Here is an 18,588-nt window from a genome sequence, read left to right on the forward strand (position 1 = left end):
ACATTGTACATGGTACTTTTAAATTTCCAATGTTACATGTATGAGGTGTTCTGTACTGTATATCTAATACTATCACAATAGAATTATCTATGTTACTTAAATGTTATGTTATTTGTTTTATATCATTTGCATTTAGTATATAACGACGGTCATGATGAGTATGATTGAAGCTACATGTAAATACGTGTAGGATTAATTTATACTAAATTAAGGAAATAAGATGCTTTAGGATTGACAATGAGACATCACCCGAGATCGAATGACATAAAAGTAAGGAACGATAGGTCATCTTAAATCCTTCAACAATGTGCAAAATACATTCCGCTTAGTAAGCTAACAAGGAAATGAAATGACTTTAAAACAATCTCAACGATAAGACGAACAGCCTGATATATAAACAAAAACATAAACTAAAAACAAATAGGATATACAGCCACAAATGACAACAACTGAGTTACATGCTACTGTCTTAAGACAGGAACATGCACAATGGCATGGGGTGGGGTTAAAAATGTTTGATGGCGTCCAACTCTCCCAGTATCGAAATATCACTTGATTTTAAGAACTTTTCATCATATGTAATGTGTTTTGTTATGCATTCTTTTAATTCCGATTTATCCTCATAAAAATCCACGTCATTTCATTTCAATAAATATATTATTCAAATAGTTTTTTATGTGATGATAGTAAACACAGCTTGTAGATATTACAGCATGTGTACTTCTACGGACACTCTGGCATACAATTTATTTTGTTTGCATGTATTCTCATGTATTTTATTCCAACAAGATTTTGTTAAACGAGTGATGTTGACTGGAAAAATGGCATAGAAATCTTGTATTACATTTTATGGTCTTTAGATGAATCCAATGGATGACTGAGTGAATGGTTTCATTATGTGTTAATCCTTGTGAAATAGAATGCTTTAGAACCAATAAAATGTCTAGTGTTTCGTTTACACATTCTCTTATGAGGATTTAGAACAAAAATGCAATAATTCGTCTGACGTTATTTTTTTTTTAATCAAACCATTCTTTGTCAGAAAATTTGAATATACACTCGTCTTACTGTTTCTAGGGGGTACAATATGTAGGAAAAACAACATACTGCATGACGTCTAGCCGCTCATTGTACATTGTAATTACACTCTACACATGTTGATTTTTCGTTCATTATTTTGTACATAAATCAGGCCGTTAGTTTTCTCATTTCAATTGTTTTACATTTGTAATTTCGGACGTTATAGCTGGCTATGCGGTCAGGGTTTTACTCATTGTTGACGGCTGTAACATTAACATTTGTTTTCCATCAATAAGTCCACGATACCACTATTGCAAAGTCAAATAGTAAAGAAATCGCTGTTATGTTATATGAGCCCATTAGTCAGCACTTCGATGTTGACATGAATATCAATTATATGGTCATTATAATAAATTTCCTGTTACAAAACTTTCACATTTCGAAATACTAATGATGTTCTTATCCCATGAATAGATTACCTTAGCCGTATTTGGCACAACTTTTTGGTCAAATAATGGAATTTTGGGTCCTCAATGATCTTTAACTTTGTACTTGTTTGGCTTTATAACTATTTTGAACTGAGCGTAACTTATGAGTCTTGTCTAGACGTAACGCACGTCTGGCTTATTAAATCAGAATCCTGGTACCTTTGATAAATATTATATGAGTTTGTTTATTATCAATCAATGAGATTTTCTCAACTAAAATTAATAGTATTGGTACATGTATAATTACCAATGAGACAAACAGTCATTCCAGTCCAAATGACGTAAATGTAAGTAAGGAGATGTAAGCAGCTAGTCTATATGTCATCGTCGAATTACTTTCCCCGGGGCTGCCATAACTTATTTTTCCTTTCACACATGCATTTTTGTTTTAAAAAAAACGAAAAGAAAAGCTCTCCCCTGTAGTGTCATAACATGATGTTGTATATGTTTAATTTTAATTCGACTTCAGCTTTGGTAAACGGTAGAAAATCAAAACATAGGTTTTAACATTCAGTTATACATATATACATAACCATATCTTTATGGTCATTTTTATAAATTTCCTGTTTACAAAACTTTGAATTTTTCGAAAAAATTTAGGATTTTCTTATCCCAGGCATAGATTACCTTAGCCGTATTTGGCACAACTTTTGGTAATTTTGGATCTTCAATGCTCTTCAACTTTGTACTTGTTTGGTTTTATAAATATTTTGATATGAGTGTCACTAATGAGTCTTATGTAGAGGAAACGCACGTCTGGCGTACTAAATTATAATCTTGGTACCTTTGATAACTATTTATATAAGATGGTTTCAATGCATGCAATCATGTAGACGAAAGAACATTTATTTATCTATTAACATGTAAGTCAATTATAATTGTAGACAAGTACTGAAGTCTATGTATTCAATTATGGCCGTCAAAAACATAAACATAACTAATTTAGTCACTGGTCAAGAATTTGTATAGTAAGAAATATATACAAATCCTTGGGGTAATTTAGTAAAAATGATATGACATGTAAATCAAACTTCATATTTTGTTTAGAGATCGATTAATGTGAAATTTGTAGAAAATTATTTAGTATACATGTTATTTATTTCAGATAATATGCAAAAACACATTATAGCCATATATCTGCTTGTAACGATACTGGTTATCAACGAGGTAACTGGACACGATGCTATGCTGAGACCACCATCAAAACCAGACTACTTCCAAAATCCGAAACAACTTAGACGATATTTAAAAGAATTAAACGATTTTTACGCAATAGTAGGAAGACCAAGGTGAGTACTTCCATGTATATGTTGTATTTCTATGTGCTTAGAACTAATGTTGGCTATTTTTTTCTTCATTTTTTACATTTGATTCTAAACAATTAAATTGTTAATAAAAATTATATATAATTGGATAAAAGATAAAAAAAAATTAATCTTTATGTAACAAAGTACAGTCACTGTATGGTTTTCAAACCAGTTATTATATCAAAAACAGTCGATCACCTTTAGGTCGTTTTAATGTGTTGTAAAGATCACATAACAATTGTCAGAGACCATTAAGAGTGCAGTTGAATAATGTTGTGGCGGGATAAACAATAGTTTTATATACCAATCCTGCCAGTGGCTTCAATTAAAGCCCCAAGAATTTCTACTTGTCAAGCCAACGTCGAGAGAAATATATTTTTACACCATTTTGAATTCATAATTAATTTCAGGAATGTATTCTGATTTAGGAATTACACTCATTTTTATCGTCACTAATTCTTTTAGGGCGATATCGTTTTGCGCCAAAATTAAACTCATTTGCGCCACATCTTATTTGCGCCAATGCTACTTCTGCACTACTTCATATTAAAAACTATAGGTATCATTTGCGCGAATAAACAAATCATCTTATTGCCAGGGGCGTAGCTAGGCATTCATTCAACTGTAGGCACAAATCGGCAGGGGGTCTGGGGTCTTGATAGGGGTTCAGGGGGCCGAAGCCCCCCGAAAGAAAACGGATTTCAGTGTTTTGGCTGCAAAATTTTATGCACAAAAATATTAAATTTTCTGGTCATTTAATCATGATAATTATAATATACATAATGAAAAGTTCGAATGATCTGAATGGTAAATTAAAAAACGCAGTACAATTGGAAAATCAAATATTAAAAAAAATATTTACAATATGTACTGCCCATCAAAGATCCGCGTATCCCTTTAATTAAGCAGTACACCCTGTTTGGTATTTTCAAATCTATTCCGTTATGATCGATATATACGTTAAACTTAATGGATAGTACATATTGACGATCCTTCATTAAAAAAAAATGCGCACGTGCACGTAAACACTGATATTATACTATATAATAACACTATTCTTTTGGCTAAAAAAACATCAACCATCAATATTTTGATTCTTAAACCTTCACCCTAGCCACACAAAAACATACACACATAGCCGATGCCTAGTGCAAAAGTTCTGTTCTGTTCATACTAACGTAACAAAATTTCTTTATATACCGCTCTACTGTAAAATCCCTACCTGCTTAGGAATTTGAATAATTGTGGTCATTACTCGTAGATCTGAGAGTACAACAAACTACTGGAAGCTAGTTGATAGATTGATTTCTAAACATCCAGTTTAAAATATTTATACAAAAAAAAAATGATTATTTACAATAAACACAACAGGGAGCTTAGTCCTGTAATAAGTGTTGTACAGGATGAAGGTCTGAAAATTTGAAAATGCCATGCATTGGAAAATGAGGGATTATTGGATAGGAGAACAAAAATTGCCTTTCAGTAGACCAACTACGAACTCCTCAAGAGTGGCATTCTCTCTACTACTGTCCCCATTCTGACCAGATGTGACTACGTCTTTATGCATCCTGCACAGCCAAACGGACGACCAACATTGGCAAGTCGGGTGAAGACAAAGTGGAAAGCTAGTTGAAAACTAACAACAACTAATTAAAAATTCATTTGTCTAAGTAGAGGTTCATTCAAGTTTTTGTTGATAGAATTGAAATGATCTGAACCAAAGTTCTAGTTTATAGTTTCTATATAGGAACACACATAAAACACATTCAATTCTATCCAATATGCCATTCACTAAGGACGAGAGACTAGTGTACACATGACATTCGAGTTGTGACAACTGCACTCGAGCTCATCTACATATAACATTGTTTATTATTTTTTTTAACAAAAAAAAAAAATTTTGAAAAAATTATGTGTAGGCACGTGCCTTAAGTGCCTAACGGCAGCTACGCCCCTGATTGCTCCAATTTAATGAATTTATTTATTGTTAATCATTTTTACACAATAACAAAGTCACCATTTTCGTTTGCTACAACACCAATATTAACCAGAATTCTGTTAAATTCTGATTGATTTTTTTGGTTGAAATAGGTACAGCAATCTAATTAAAAACCGATCTCTCATCGCTCCCGTTTTCTGATATGTCGGGTGGGAGCTAATTAAAAACCGATCTCTCATTGCTCCCGTTTTCTGATATGTCGGGTGGGAGATCTAACGAAACCCGCTTTGAGGTCACATGTGAGTGAACTAAACGTTATGAATTTATAACGATATGCAAATGAGTTGACGACCTATTTATAAGCCAATCAAAAAAGTTTTTGAATTAGTTTGACTGACAATTTCGTTGTAAATAAAAGGAGTTACATCCCTTTACCTTACGAAAAACTTTCAAGATCGTGGAAGACTCAATTTCATTGGCCGAAAAAGACACACCTACGAGGTCACTCACATGTGACCTCAAAGCGGGTTTCGTTAGATCTCCCACGCGACATATCAGAAAACGGGAGCGATGAGAGATCGGTTTTTAATTAGATTGTAGGTACAGTCTCCTCCTTTCTCTGTACATGGATTGACAGACATAATCCAAATCTTTTTCTGAATTGTTTCGTCAATTTTGAAGAGCTCAGAAATAAATCAGTTGTATTTCGCTTGCATGTTGTTCTCAGAATCCGACTTAACTTACCTGTAATTCAGTGGTTGTCGTTTGTTTATGTGTTACATATTTGTTTTTCGTTCAATTGTATAGCTGACTATGAGGTATGGGCTTTGCTCATTGTTGAAGGCCGTACGGTGACCTATAGTTTTAATTTCTGTGTTATTTTGATCTCTTGTGGAGAGTTGTCTCATTAGCAATCATATCATATCTTCTTTTTTTATATTAACCTATCTTGTAGTGGTTGTTTAAATTTTGCATCTTTTATTGAACCACAAACAGGCGTTTACTTGGACGGTATTCATAATATTGAGTGCTATCTTCTATGATGCAATGGATGTTATTAAATATAACAGTGATTCCTAATACAGCATTATTATTGGGCTTTTATTCTAGTTAGCTACTATAATTATTAGAGGCTAAAGTCCTTTGCGGTATTTTTGGGTAGTTTTTTTTTTGATAATTTTAATTACACTGTTCGTAATTTAAAAAGGTCAAACCTTATATGTATATCAAAAGTAACTACTTCAACCCCACCAGATGTCCATGTGCTTGTCCCAAATCAGGAACCTCGACAATGATAGTCTTTTTATAATTTCGTAATGTTTTTGTCATATTGGTGGGTATGGGAAATATCTAATAGACACCAATCATATACTTTTAAAGACTATTTTGTTCGGTTTCTGTCTCTTTGAAACTGAACATTAAAAAAATAAGATTAGTTAGTCTTTAAGTAAAGTATAAAAAGACACAGTAATACAGGGCTACATGCTAGGGCTGGTAAACTATTTATTTTGATCCTTCAAAATAGGTTTGAATAGCTTTTCTTTATAAGAAATGACAGTTTTGAAAGTAAGTGCTTCATAGATAAAGTCATCATTAATACCAGGCTTTAAAATATTTACACCAGACGCTCGTTTCGTCTGTAAAAGACTCGTCAGTGAGCTCGGATAAAAAGCTTAAAAAGGCATACAAAAATAAAGGCAACAGTAGTATATCGCTATTCGAAACTCATGATAAATCGATAGAAAAAAAAACCAAATCCGGGTTTCAAACTAAAACTGAGGGAAACGCATTAAATATAAGAGGAGAACAACGACACAACATTATAACGTAACACACACAGAAACCAACTAAGCAATACACAAAATCCGATGAATTTATCAAAACTAAAAAGATGAATTTGGGATAGAAAAGTACCGTGACACGTCTTATAGTAATGTGAATTCACACTCAAATGTAAGAGGAAACAAACGACACAACAGAAACACAACGTTACAATGTAACACCCACAGAAACGAACTATAATAATATAACAATGGCCATATTCCTGACGTGGTAAAGACAAAAATGGTGGGTTTAACCTGGTTGTGTGGCATGCCGAACCTCCCGCTTTAATAGCAATGTTAAATATAACATTAAAATGACAACATAACATTACAGGACTACAATACAAATAAATAGGAGAACATATTGGAAAAGAGAGTACGAAATGGCAGAGCATTGAGGACCCATAAATGATTTAAATTTGAAATATTGATATGAAATTGTAGCAATTATTACAGCGCTATTAAAGGCCATTACAATAGCATAATAACACATGCCATAAATTATTGTCGATGCGACGTTAAAGCCAATTGTAGTACCAGTTCTAAAATTAAAGAAAACGGAAACCTTTTTGCAACACATTGAACAAAATCGTAATGCTGTTTCCCTATGACAGCTGTTAATAGTAATTGAGAAAAGAAAAGTTAATCTTTAGTTAACTGTTTTAAGGGCAATTTTGTTTTTAGTTTCTGTTGTTACACCTGTACAACGTGTTGATATCTAAGTATTGCTTGTGTTTTGTTTTGTCGTTGCGGCGAACTCTCATTGACTACTAAGTCCTGTCTACTTTTATTTAAAGGCGAAAAATGTAAAATTTAAGACCAGTGCCAACGCACTAACTGGAATACTCAATAGCTTTCGAAATTGATAGTTCACTAGCAGTTACAAAACTTGTAAAGTTTAAGAATCGTTATTATTAAATTACCATCAGTATAAAGACTGGTTAAGTACTTTCATCTGGTTTATCAGGATATTTCAAGAGAAGATTATCTTATATGTATACATAGGTACAAAATGTACCGAAGCAATAGCGTTTTTTTTTCTTATCACGGTAGCCAATATTCGATACTTGCATTATTTAAGATACATTTACAAATTACCCTACACGGTTTTGTGTAAAACTATGTTTTTTTTCTGGTTTGAGGTCCGTATTTTATTTTCCATTACAAAACTATAGGTCTTGAACGTTTACGATGTTGGCTGTTGCAAAAAAGTATGCCGCGACATCTGAATTTAACGATTTCATAACTATTTCTTGGTCAGTACAACTGCATATGGTCTGTCAGCAATGGGGGGTATCTGTCTTTCAGCCTTTCAGGGTACATGTATCATATGTATGTAAGACATTTCTAAAATATGAATCATTGAAAAAGACTTTGGCTGGAACTCCTCCTGGCTAAGTTGAACAAAGAAGACCTCTAATGTTCTGCTCAGGCCAGTTTTAGATTGAACATATTCCAAAAAGTTTTATTAACGTGGCATCATTAATATTGCGTGAATTTGTGGAGAGTTATCCACAAAAAATATTTCATCTGCCGTGAAATCGGTATCATACGTTTCTTTTCTTCCTCATCTCAATTCTCATGTTTTCCTAATCTCAATTTTTCTTTTCTTTCTCGTCTCAATTCTCTTTTCTTTATACGCAAACAACGATGACTTATCTTTTTGTATTTTTTTTTTTTTTTATAGATTTGGTAAACGTGGATATGAAACAGATTATTTTACATCAGGTGGAGCTGACAAGGGTAAGATTATTCAATATTTTACTCCGCAAAAAAATCAAAAATTGATATTATGTCCATTCTGTATAAAAATGCTCAAATTTTATTCTGCTAGACAAGAGATCACCATCGATTTTAAATTTAGAGTATCAATTCTCTGCGTGCCGCCATTTTTACCACATTCTCCTTTTTTACCACGATATGTCTATGAACCAAAGGACCAAAACCACAGTAACCTAATGTAGTCGTAATTGCGTGTCGATATCGCATCAATCGTACCGTTGTTTTATCCGACTAACTAACTTGATACGGAAAATGTTTTTTTTTAAGTAACCAAGGTCTGTCGTTTTTAACTGTTTATATGGGAATTGATTAAAAAGTCATAGTTCAAATTCATAAATGATCATAAATAAGTGTACCGTGAAAATTGTTTTCGAAAATCTAATTTGTTCATAATTCTTTTATGTAGATTATAAACTTATCTAAATAAATTCGGACCTTCCCTTGTCTGATCACCAGCATGGCTAAAGGTATTACCGGCTCCCAAACGTATTGTGAGATGACACAATCGTTTATACGTCTGGATAGAAAGTTACGGAACTATTATAAATACATGTAGTTGCAATTTAAAATTATATACATTTTTACATTGAACATAAGAAAGAAACATACATTTTGTTTAATTTGGGTTAAAAGTTTAGTAAATATACTAGTCCTCGTATGACAACAGTATGTTATCATGGGGTGTCGATTGACTATTGTTTACCAAAAGAAGAAGAAGAGAACCAATTTGAATTAAATACAGGTCGATATTTACTGACTTGCTTTGGTTCATCGAATTTATAGACATAGTAAAATCAATAAGATTGTTCTCGAACAAAGGAAGGAATTCGTCATCACCATTGTTGGGTATAATGTATAATAATGTGAACATGGTTCTGAAAGTACTTTATGCCAAATTTCCTGTTCCGACATGCATGTTATATATATGACACTGGACGTACACTAATTATCCCCAAGGGATGTGAATATTTTGTTGGAAAAGTATTGAGTATCAAAGTTTCAAATTGATTTCGGGATTTATTTTCTTTCTTGGTATTCAATAACAGAAAAAAGAATAAACTGCATGTCCGCTAAATAGGGGTATTCTTACCAGATAAAAGACTTATAGTTATATTAAAAAATAGGGAAATTTGACATTAAATTGGGTTCTGTCTTTTTTTTAAACATCGTTAAAAAGATGTGTGTCTAAGGTGAACGACACAAGAACCCTGTAATACTAGTACGATAGTATAGCATGTAAACATTCAATCTCAATATGGTTGCATTGGAAATCTTTTGATACAGATTGACAACTCATGGTCCGATATGCATCTAATATTTACCACATGACGCCCATAGTTCTTTCTACCATCATCATCTTATTCTTTGATATTGCTGCAAACATCGATGGTTCACACCCAAACAAAATGGGAGTATGTACCTTCAGAGCTTATCCGTGTTATACACTTGTGAAATATATAGACAAAATTTCGGTATTGAAGTGAATCTACATCTCACAAACAGGATTTTTAAATAACGATTTTGAGTGATCACCTACCAAACCAATATAAACGTATGGCAAGATATAACCATGCAGGAATTTAGTTTTCGTCAGACACAAGAACTCATCACTATCATAAACGTTTACGTATGTGCATGCAGTTTCAAATATCAAGAACAAGCGGTCGATGTCGATAGTCCGTTTACTAACTGTTCAGAGTCAGACATGTCAATTGTTCATTCTTGGAAGCCTTCATATTCCCCGTCCGATGATGGGAACTCTTTCTGATTGTGTTGACTATAAATGCTTGTATGGTTATTCTGTCGTTTATCTGTTCAAGTGGTTGCATGTCCTCTCCTTTCCAAACAAACAAACTAACGCAACGCTACTATTATGCTTTCTCTGGAGCTCATCCTCAAAGGCGCTTATACATCAGGAAACTTACATGTATACTAATAAAGATTGTTTCAAGAACAACGATGTAGGGCCGAACTATTCTAAATTCGTCAATATCAGTTATGCATGACTAAAATATAAGTTTTATTACAACTACTGTATTACTTATTTGGATTAATGACGGCTATCATGTTCAACATTGCAGAAATATTATCATAAAATTTTTAAAAAAAATATTAAAAAATCCTCAAACAAAATAATGTATTAGCTTAGATTTATTATATTGTATGTATATTCATTAATGAAATAAAGTTTTACGATAATTGGTAAAAAAAAATGCGATAGTTTTACGATTGTTAGCATTTAAACACAGTCAGATTCGAATACAAGTTAAGAAATTCCGGTAAAGTATATCAAACAGATGTACAATGGTATATCCTTTTCAAATTGGGAAATATTACATTCAATTTTTATTAAAAATTAAAAGGACTATTTTTTACTTCATATTTGAATTCTTTACGCTAATTGCCGCTAAGAAAGTAATTAAAAAATGTTTCTTTTTAATTTTATACACTTTCGGAATTACGAATCTGAATTTTATTTTCAATTAATTTACACAATTTAATTATTTTTTCTTTATTCTCATCGTGTATTAAATCTTAGTGTATTAAATACGGCATACTCTTTCTGTTTAGCCTTTCCAAATAACATCATCCATACCTGTGTACGCTTGAATTCACACCTGCGGCTAAATTGCTACAAGGTAAACGAATTGACCTCAAGCCGAGAAATACAGTGACCTTTACAAAATAATATACACACTCTGATCACACATAAGTTGCATTGAAATGATTATCAAATAATAACGGTAAATAGGACGGAAGTATTTTCAGTTTAATATCAGTAAAAATGTTCAATAGATATTTTATGAAAAAATCTCAACAATAATTAATGAAATTATTCGAAAATATTTACTGAAGATGATTTTATATAGGAAGTTTAATTCAATCAATATAAAACGGTATACGCATATTCATTTTCGTTCATTCTTATATTGTGGTTAATAACTACGACCATTCGTCAGCTGTGCGCTTTTAATTACGTAAATTGTCGATAAGCTATAAGAGTTAAACAGATTTTATTTTTTCCTAGAATTCAACACATCGGGCTAAAACGTCACAACCCACTCAAGAAGGTCAACCAAAAGAGTTACAAATACTTGACTTTCTCCGTTATTAGAAATAATATAAATTTAAAACTTTGCAAATGTGTTTTTATGTAAAAATGAACATAATTAGATGTAAAAGTAAAAAATCGAGGAATTTCCCTTTAAGCATTAATTGAGTCATTATCAAAACAAAAACATGTTATTGTGACACTTGCTTTGAGCGAAATGTACAAGATTTGTTTGTAATTACAAGAAAACACGACTCTGACACGATTTTGCTTTCGATTCGTCGCTTACCGAAAAAAGCGTTCCTACAATGCTCTCTCACTAAATGTAAAATAAAATGAACTTCTAGGGTATAGTGTATTGATTTGAGCAGTGTTTGTTATTTCAAAAAACAGAACAAACACCGTGTAATGACAATATACTTATACTTGTATTTGTAGTATTTGTATTTTTATCCATATGATGAGTTAATATAAAAAAGAAGATGTGATATGATTGCCAATGAGACAACTCTCCACAAGAGATCAAACTGAAACATGATACATTAACAACTATAGGTCACCGTATGGCCTTCAACAATGAGCAAAGTCCATACCGCATAGTCAGCTATAAAAGCCGCGAAATAATAATGTAGAACAATTCTAACGAGAAAACTAACGGCCTAATTTATGTTAGCCTTTTTCAACTAATTTTTATAATTCGTTCTTATATGTTGTTCTGTTACACCACTGTCCCAGGTTAGTGGGAGGGTTGGAATTCCACCAACAGGTTTAACCTCGCCACATTATGTATGTATGTTCCTGTCCCTAGTCAGGAGCCAGTAATTCAGTGGTTGTCGTTTTTTATTATGTGTTACATATTTGTTTTCGTTCATTTTTTGTATATAAATTAGGCCGTTAGTTTTTTTCGTTTGAATTGTTTAACATTGTCATTTCGGAGCCTTTTATAACTGACTATGCGGTATGGGCTTTGTTCATTGTTGAAGGCCGTACGGTGACCTAAAGTTGTTTATTTCTGTGTCATTTGGTATCTTGTAGAGAGTTGTCTCATTGGCAATCATACCACATCTTCTTTTTTATATTATACATTTCTGTCGAGGGAAGTGAACGTACTTAATGTACTAGTTTAAATATGCATGTATTAGATCTTAGTTGATGTCGAGATTTAAAGAAGACATTTATTTGTTACTTTAACTTATCTGTAGATACAGATATTTAGACCAACAATACATCAATATTTTCGATTAATACAGTCAGTCTGTTCTTGACATGTTCACTACTTCAGAACATATTGTGTCATCAGTTGGTAGATAGATCTGTCAAGAACAAATTCCCAAGTCATGCACACTTATTATTGCCTTTAATTGCCCGAACGAATCAAAGTTTGTAGTTAACAAGTACAATTGGTCACTGTCATTTCTTTTAATTTGTCTGAATAGAATGGTTCCGTCATTTCATGTTACTTCCATAATATCGGCCAATGACCTTTTAGGAACACAATTATATAAATGTTCTACTATTCCCTATCATAGAAGTATAACTGTAATCAAAATGGTTTTCCTTTTGGTCATCTGGTATAAAAAAAAAAACCTAGTGTCACCACGATTGCTCTTTATATCATTCATCATTCTGTTGTCAGTGATTTCTATTGAATATTTTCTTGCTCAGCAAGAATGGAATTCGTTTTACCTAAAACGTTTTTGTATACTTTAAAATTAAGTCGCATCATGCTTAACACTACCAAAATACAGCACCGAATGAATATAGAGATAAAGGCAAAACAAATTCCGCGAAGAGCATACATGTACCAAATGCATAATTGGGATTCTCTTTAAAACAAAATAGAAGAAAACAACTACTCCCATTAAACATGTCTTGTTGTGTTACAAATCAGTATTATATTGATCACAAATAAATCTGACAAAGCCACCAACAACAAAGTTAATATCGTTGATAGTACATATACAGAAAACAGTGTCTCCGTGTTGAAAACCGTACCTTGACCTTTACTGGTTTTCTTTTATAAATTGTGACTTGGATGAAGAGTTGTCTTATTAACACTCATACCACACCTTCCAAGATCCACTTATGTGTATATTATGCTATTACAAATTATGTCTTTGAAATTGTGTCTATATCATTTAGATTACATGACTGTTTACACATTGTTTTGTTCTCGTTAGAATAGGATACGGAAGTATGTCCGAAGACGATGGGTACCAATATTGAGGACCACTGGTTTCTGAAGCTGGTTCCAAGTAAATTGTGATTGGTGACTCAGAACTTGAATTGGTTTATTAATAAAATATTTTTTACAATCTAATGATGGTTATTCACTTTTATCGGTAACGACAATACTACTAGACAGCAACCAACAAGATAAATTAGGACAAATTGAAAACAAAAACAGAAGCCAGAACATTTTTGTCATCAGATAATTAACCTACCCATTAAAAAGAACACGCACTCACAAACAACCCGAACAAACAAAAACAGCTTAAACGAATTTTCCCGTTTGATTTTTTTCTAATTTTGTCATTTTGGAGCCCCTCCTAGCCTGCAATGCGGTATGAGTTTGCATTGTTGAAGGCCATACGATGATCTATAGTTGTAAATACCTCCATCATTTGGTATTTAGTGGAGAGTCTCTTTGGCATTCATACAAACCCTCTTATTATCATATGATATGCGGTATTTACATGTAACAGGTGTAAAACATGATTTGTACAAAACATTAGACTAAAAACAAATTTTACAGACAGCAACCAACAACCAAGTACCCGTCCACGTCCACTTGTATTTTTGTCCATCTGATGAGTGATATAGTTCGTTTTTATGTTGTACTGTTATACCCAGGTTAGGGAGAGGGTTGGGATCCAGCTAACATGTTTAACCCCGCCACATTCTGTATATATGTGCCTGTCCCTAGTCAGGAGCCTGTAATTCAGTGGTTGTCGTTTGTTTATGTGTTATATATTTGTTTTTTCGTACAGTTTTTGTATATAATTTAGGCCGTTATTTTTCTCGTTTGAATTGTTTTACATTGTCATTTCGGGGCCTTTTATAGCTGACTATGCGGTATGGGCTTTGTTCATTGTTGAAGGCCGTACGGTGACCTAAAGTTGTTAATTTCTGTGTTATTTAGGTCTCTTGTGGAGAGGTGTCTCATTGACAATTATACATCTTTTTTTTTATAACCAATAAACTACGGGCTCTTATTTGTGACAGGCTCATATATACACATGGAAAAAAGTATTACAACACCTTGATTTTTTAAAACTTGAAAAATCAGCCTCTTTTTTTGGATGAAATATAATAAAATATGTGTATAATATTATTGAAACATAGTTTATGATAACATTGGCATTGAAACGAACAAAAAATGTTTGAAAAAAAAAATGATTTATATAACCACAATTTTAATAACAAAATGAAGTGTTATTTGTACAAAAAAATGCATTTTACAACTTTTACTGTAGTCGAACTTTGCAATGTCAGACATTTCAAAATTAATCTTCAGATGACTGTTCACATCATGGTTGATCGTTATACGCCAAAGAATTAGTACTTTGTGCGCAGCCTCCATTCAAACGGATAACCGCATCTAAACGTCTTCTGATTGCTTCCATAAATCGACTAATTGTTGCTAAGGTAGCATCAACCATTTCTGATGAAGAGCATTGTTTATTTCATGATGTGTTTGAACTGGGGTGTCCTTTCGCGCACTTTCCGCCAAATAGTGTCCCAAATATGCTCGATATGGTTCAAATCCGGGCTACGATCGGGCCAAGGAAGATGAACCGAATTCCATTTGAACATTGGATCTTCCTCCACGATGCTAATTTCCAACTTTGGCGAGCTCTGCACTACATTGGATACGGAAAACTGTGTGTCTGTTCGTTAGCAAAGGTCTCCGAAATGGTCTTATCGCACGATAACCAGTAGCGATGAGTCGATCTCGAACAGTTCTCGTTAAAAGCTTCCTGGATGGCCACCACTCTCTTTTTAGGATTGTCTTGTATGCAATGGGTTTCCTTCTGACCAACCTTCATTATGCTTGATTTTCCCTAGCAAATGGTATAGGGGTCTTCATTATCTCGGAAGGTCTTGAACAGCGTTTATTACCTGATTTTTATTCTCAAAACGACTTATAGTGGAATGGTGATGACCAACAATACATTCAGTTGTTACAACGACATCCCTGTTTCTGTTATACTGATAATATGCCATCTTGCTGCAGTTAAAAGTTGTCAAGGACCCATTACAAGGTGTCAATCACATAACTTAAAAAACTTGGTTATTTAGAGTGTTGAAAACAATGAGGATAAAAACAGCTGTTTTGCTGTTTACGAGTACAGTAGCTGCATGTGCAGATAAAAACTTATCGAGTCGATATTTATTGATTAAACTCAGGTGATACTTAATAATGTTTAATTACTTCTATTTTACCAAATTATCATGCGCGTAGCTACGTTTACGTCAAAACGCCCGGGCGTACACTTGAATTTTGAAAATAAAACAAATAATCGACATAGAATGAAAAACTGGTTAAAAGCACATCAGCCTTGTGCTTCTTTTTTCAATGGATTGTAATTTTGAATAAAAAGGGAGTAAATTTACTCAAATAGATCATTTTATATATTTGTTCGAATCTTTTGTAAAAGTCTGAATCTACTATGAATTCTACGTACTTTTCTTATATTTAAAGCAATTCACTATCTGCTCGATATGCTGTTTGTATTTTTTTCGAGCCTGTGATTTATGTCCCAAAAGCGAGACAAAGCGGCGTCAATATTTAGGTTCCGAATGTGGATAAAGTCTTTTGAATGACTCTCCGGGAAATTTTACAAAAGTTGTACAGAAACTGTTTATCATCAAAAGAGTATTCAGAGCAATATAATAATGCAATTATATCTTTAATTTTTCCAGCATTTTAAGGACAAAATGTATTTCTTTCTGCAATTAATAAGTGGTCGCAGTTTGGGTTTACATTATGTAGAAGCTTTTTCTATGACTAATGTCTAATGCTAAAATTTTGAAAGCATTTGTTTTCGTTCATTTTTCTGTTCTTTTCTGATAGACAGATAGCCGGACTCTTCTTTACGCAATTAATTGTTTAACATGCTCAGTTTATAAACCTTCATAGATTGTCATGAAATATTCCAGATCAAGAAAAAAATATCAAAAGAAAATTTTAGATTTTTTTTAAATCCCTTTTAAGGAATGATAAATTGTTTCACTTTTTGTGGGAAGAAATCCTAGGTGTTCCAGAATTTTTTTATATTGCACCTCTTAGAAATATTTTTTTTCGTGTTCATTAAAGGTGCTTTTGTCGATTGTATGCTCACTCACGGCACCCTTTAAATTTATTTAAAAGTAATATTGGTTTGGACGTTTTCTCTAAAACCAATGACCATTAGGCTAGCTTCCAGTTTAACGCGATGAATAAGTTAACATATTACAAAATTTAAAAAAAAAAAAATTAAAAAAAAATTAGATTCAAAAGTATGGTGTTATCAATGATTTTTTACAGACAGGAATCATTATTGTATCTCATTTTCGATAGCTTTCGGGGCTTCGTCCCTTTCGAACCCACTACATTGAGCGGTTGGCACCCCTCATATCCCTCGCTAAGGTTCGGGCGTACACGTAAAAATTACCCAGCTACGCCACTGATTATATCACACAAAAATAGAATGAAATTCAAAACAGTGTGGCTGTGGCCATTGATTGACACATTAAATTCATCCATTGACTGGGACAATTTAGGTGAACGTTTGTATGTAACGATCACTGCTCACTATGTACTTTTTAAAGACACTTAAACTATGGGGTCACCAAAGGTTCTCAACACCTTAATAAAGTAATTCGAAAAATTAATCAGAAATAACACGATGTTTTAATTTATAACAATTATATAAATCAAAACATAAAGTTATTCCTGATTAATTTTTCGAATTATTTTATAATTAAAGGCGTTAAGAAACCTTTGGTGACCCCACAGTTTAAATGCCTATCGTAGGTACGTCGTGAACAGTGGTCGTTACAGACAAACGTTCACGTAAATTGTCCCAGTCAATGGATGAATTTAATGTGTCAATCAATGGCCACATCCACACTGTTTTGAATTTCATTCTAAAGAGTGTTTTTTTAATTTCAATTTCAATTAGGTGTTGCAATACTTTTTTCCATGTGTATAGAATGTGACATGGTTTAAAATGTTTTTGAGCGACCAAACTGCCCCTTAACCTGGTAAAGTGGCGTAAGAGTCCAACTGAAAAATACACTGTTAACATCAGTTGAAAACGGCTGCACTTATCAGATAGAAACTATGCAAGGAAAAAAAAAAAAAAAAAACTGGCATAAAAACAGTAGAATGAAATTACCGGTCTAACTAAAGAGAACTTGCAGTTCAAAGCCAATAACAATAATTATTAACCATTATAAATATTCTATAAATGTTCTTCTACACTAAAAAGTAAAATAACAAAAATGCTGATCTGCGAGGGAAATTCAAAACGGTAAGTCCTTAATTTATAAAATGGCAAAACCAAAATCTCAAAAACTTCTAACGAATGGAAAACGACTTTGTACTGGCATTTCCTTAATATGAAGAAAATGGCGAATAAAACCTGGTTTTATATCTAGTTAAACCTCACACTTGTATGACAGTCGCATGTTTTTTTTCCACTAGCTTAGCTATTTTTTTTGTGAAATTAAATTTCAGAAAGTCCAACTTCGTATAGTGAATACGTAAACAATAAAAAATAAAAAAAATGGATATTTATACTTAACTTTTATAGAGAAACGCGGAAAACAACTGTGCTTATCACCAACGAGATAAAAGAAAAAAACAAGAATGTGTTCTAAGTACACGGAAGCCACATCCGTACTATCATTTTCTATGTTCAGTGAACCGTGAAAATTGGGTAAAATCTCTAATTTGGCATTAAAATTAGAAAGATCATATCACAAGGAACATGTGTACTAAGTTTCAAGTTGATTGAACTTCAACTTCATCAAAAACTACCTCGACCAAAAACGTTAACCTGAAGCGGGACAGACGGACAGACGAACGGACAAACGAACGAACAAACGAACAAACGGACGCACAAACCAGAAAACATAATGTCAATAAATGGGGCTTAAAATACATCAATATAAAATAAAGCAACGAATT

The 18,588-nt window shown here is 32.7% G+C and overlaps 1 long non-coding RNA gene across 1 annotated transcript; it reads left to right on the forward strand.

Annotated features, from left to right (window-relative positions):
* Nucleotides 1-8,262: 8,262 nt before the first annotated feature.
* On the forward strand, nucleotides 8,263-13,731 carry LOC139510619 (uncharacterized). Its single transcript, XR_011661937.1, has 2 exons — nucleotides 8,263-8,320; nucleotides 13,597-13,731. It is a non-coding gene; the product is annotated as an uncharacterized lncRNA (long non-coding RNA).
* Nucleotides 13,732-18,588: the final 4,857 nt, after the last annotated feature.

The sequence above is a fragment of the Mytilus edulis genome, chromosome 2, assembly GCF_963676685.1.
Source record: "Mytilus edulis chromosome 2, xbMytEdul2.2, whole genome shotgun sequence".
NCBI lineage: Eukaryota > Metazoa > Mollusca > Bivalvia > Mytilida > Mytilidae > Mytilus > Mytilus edulis.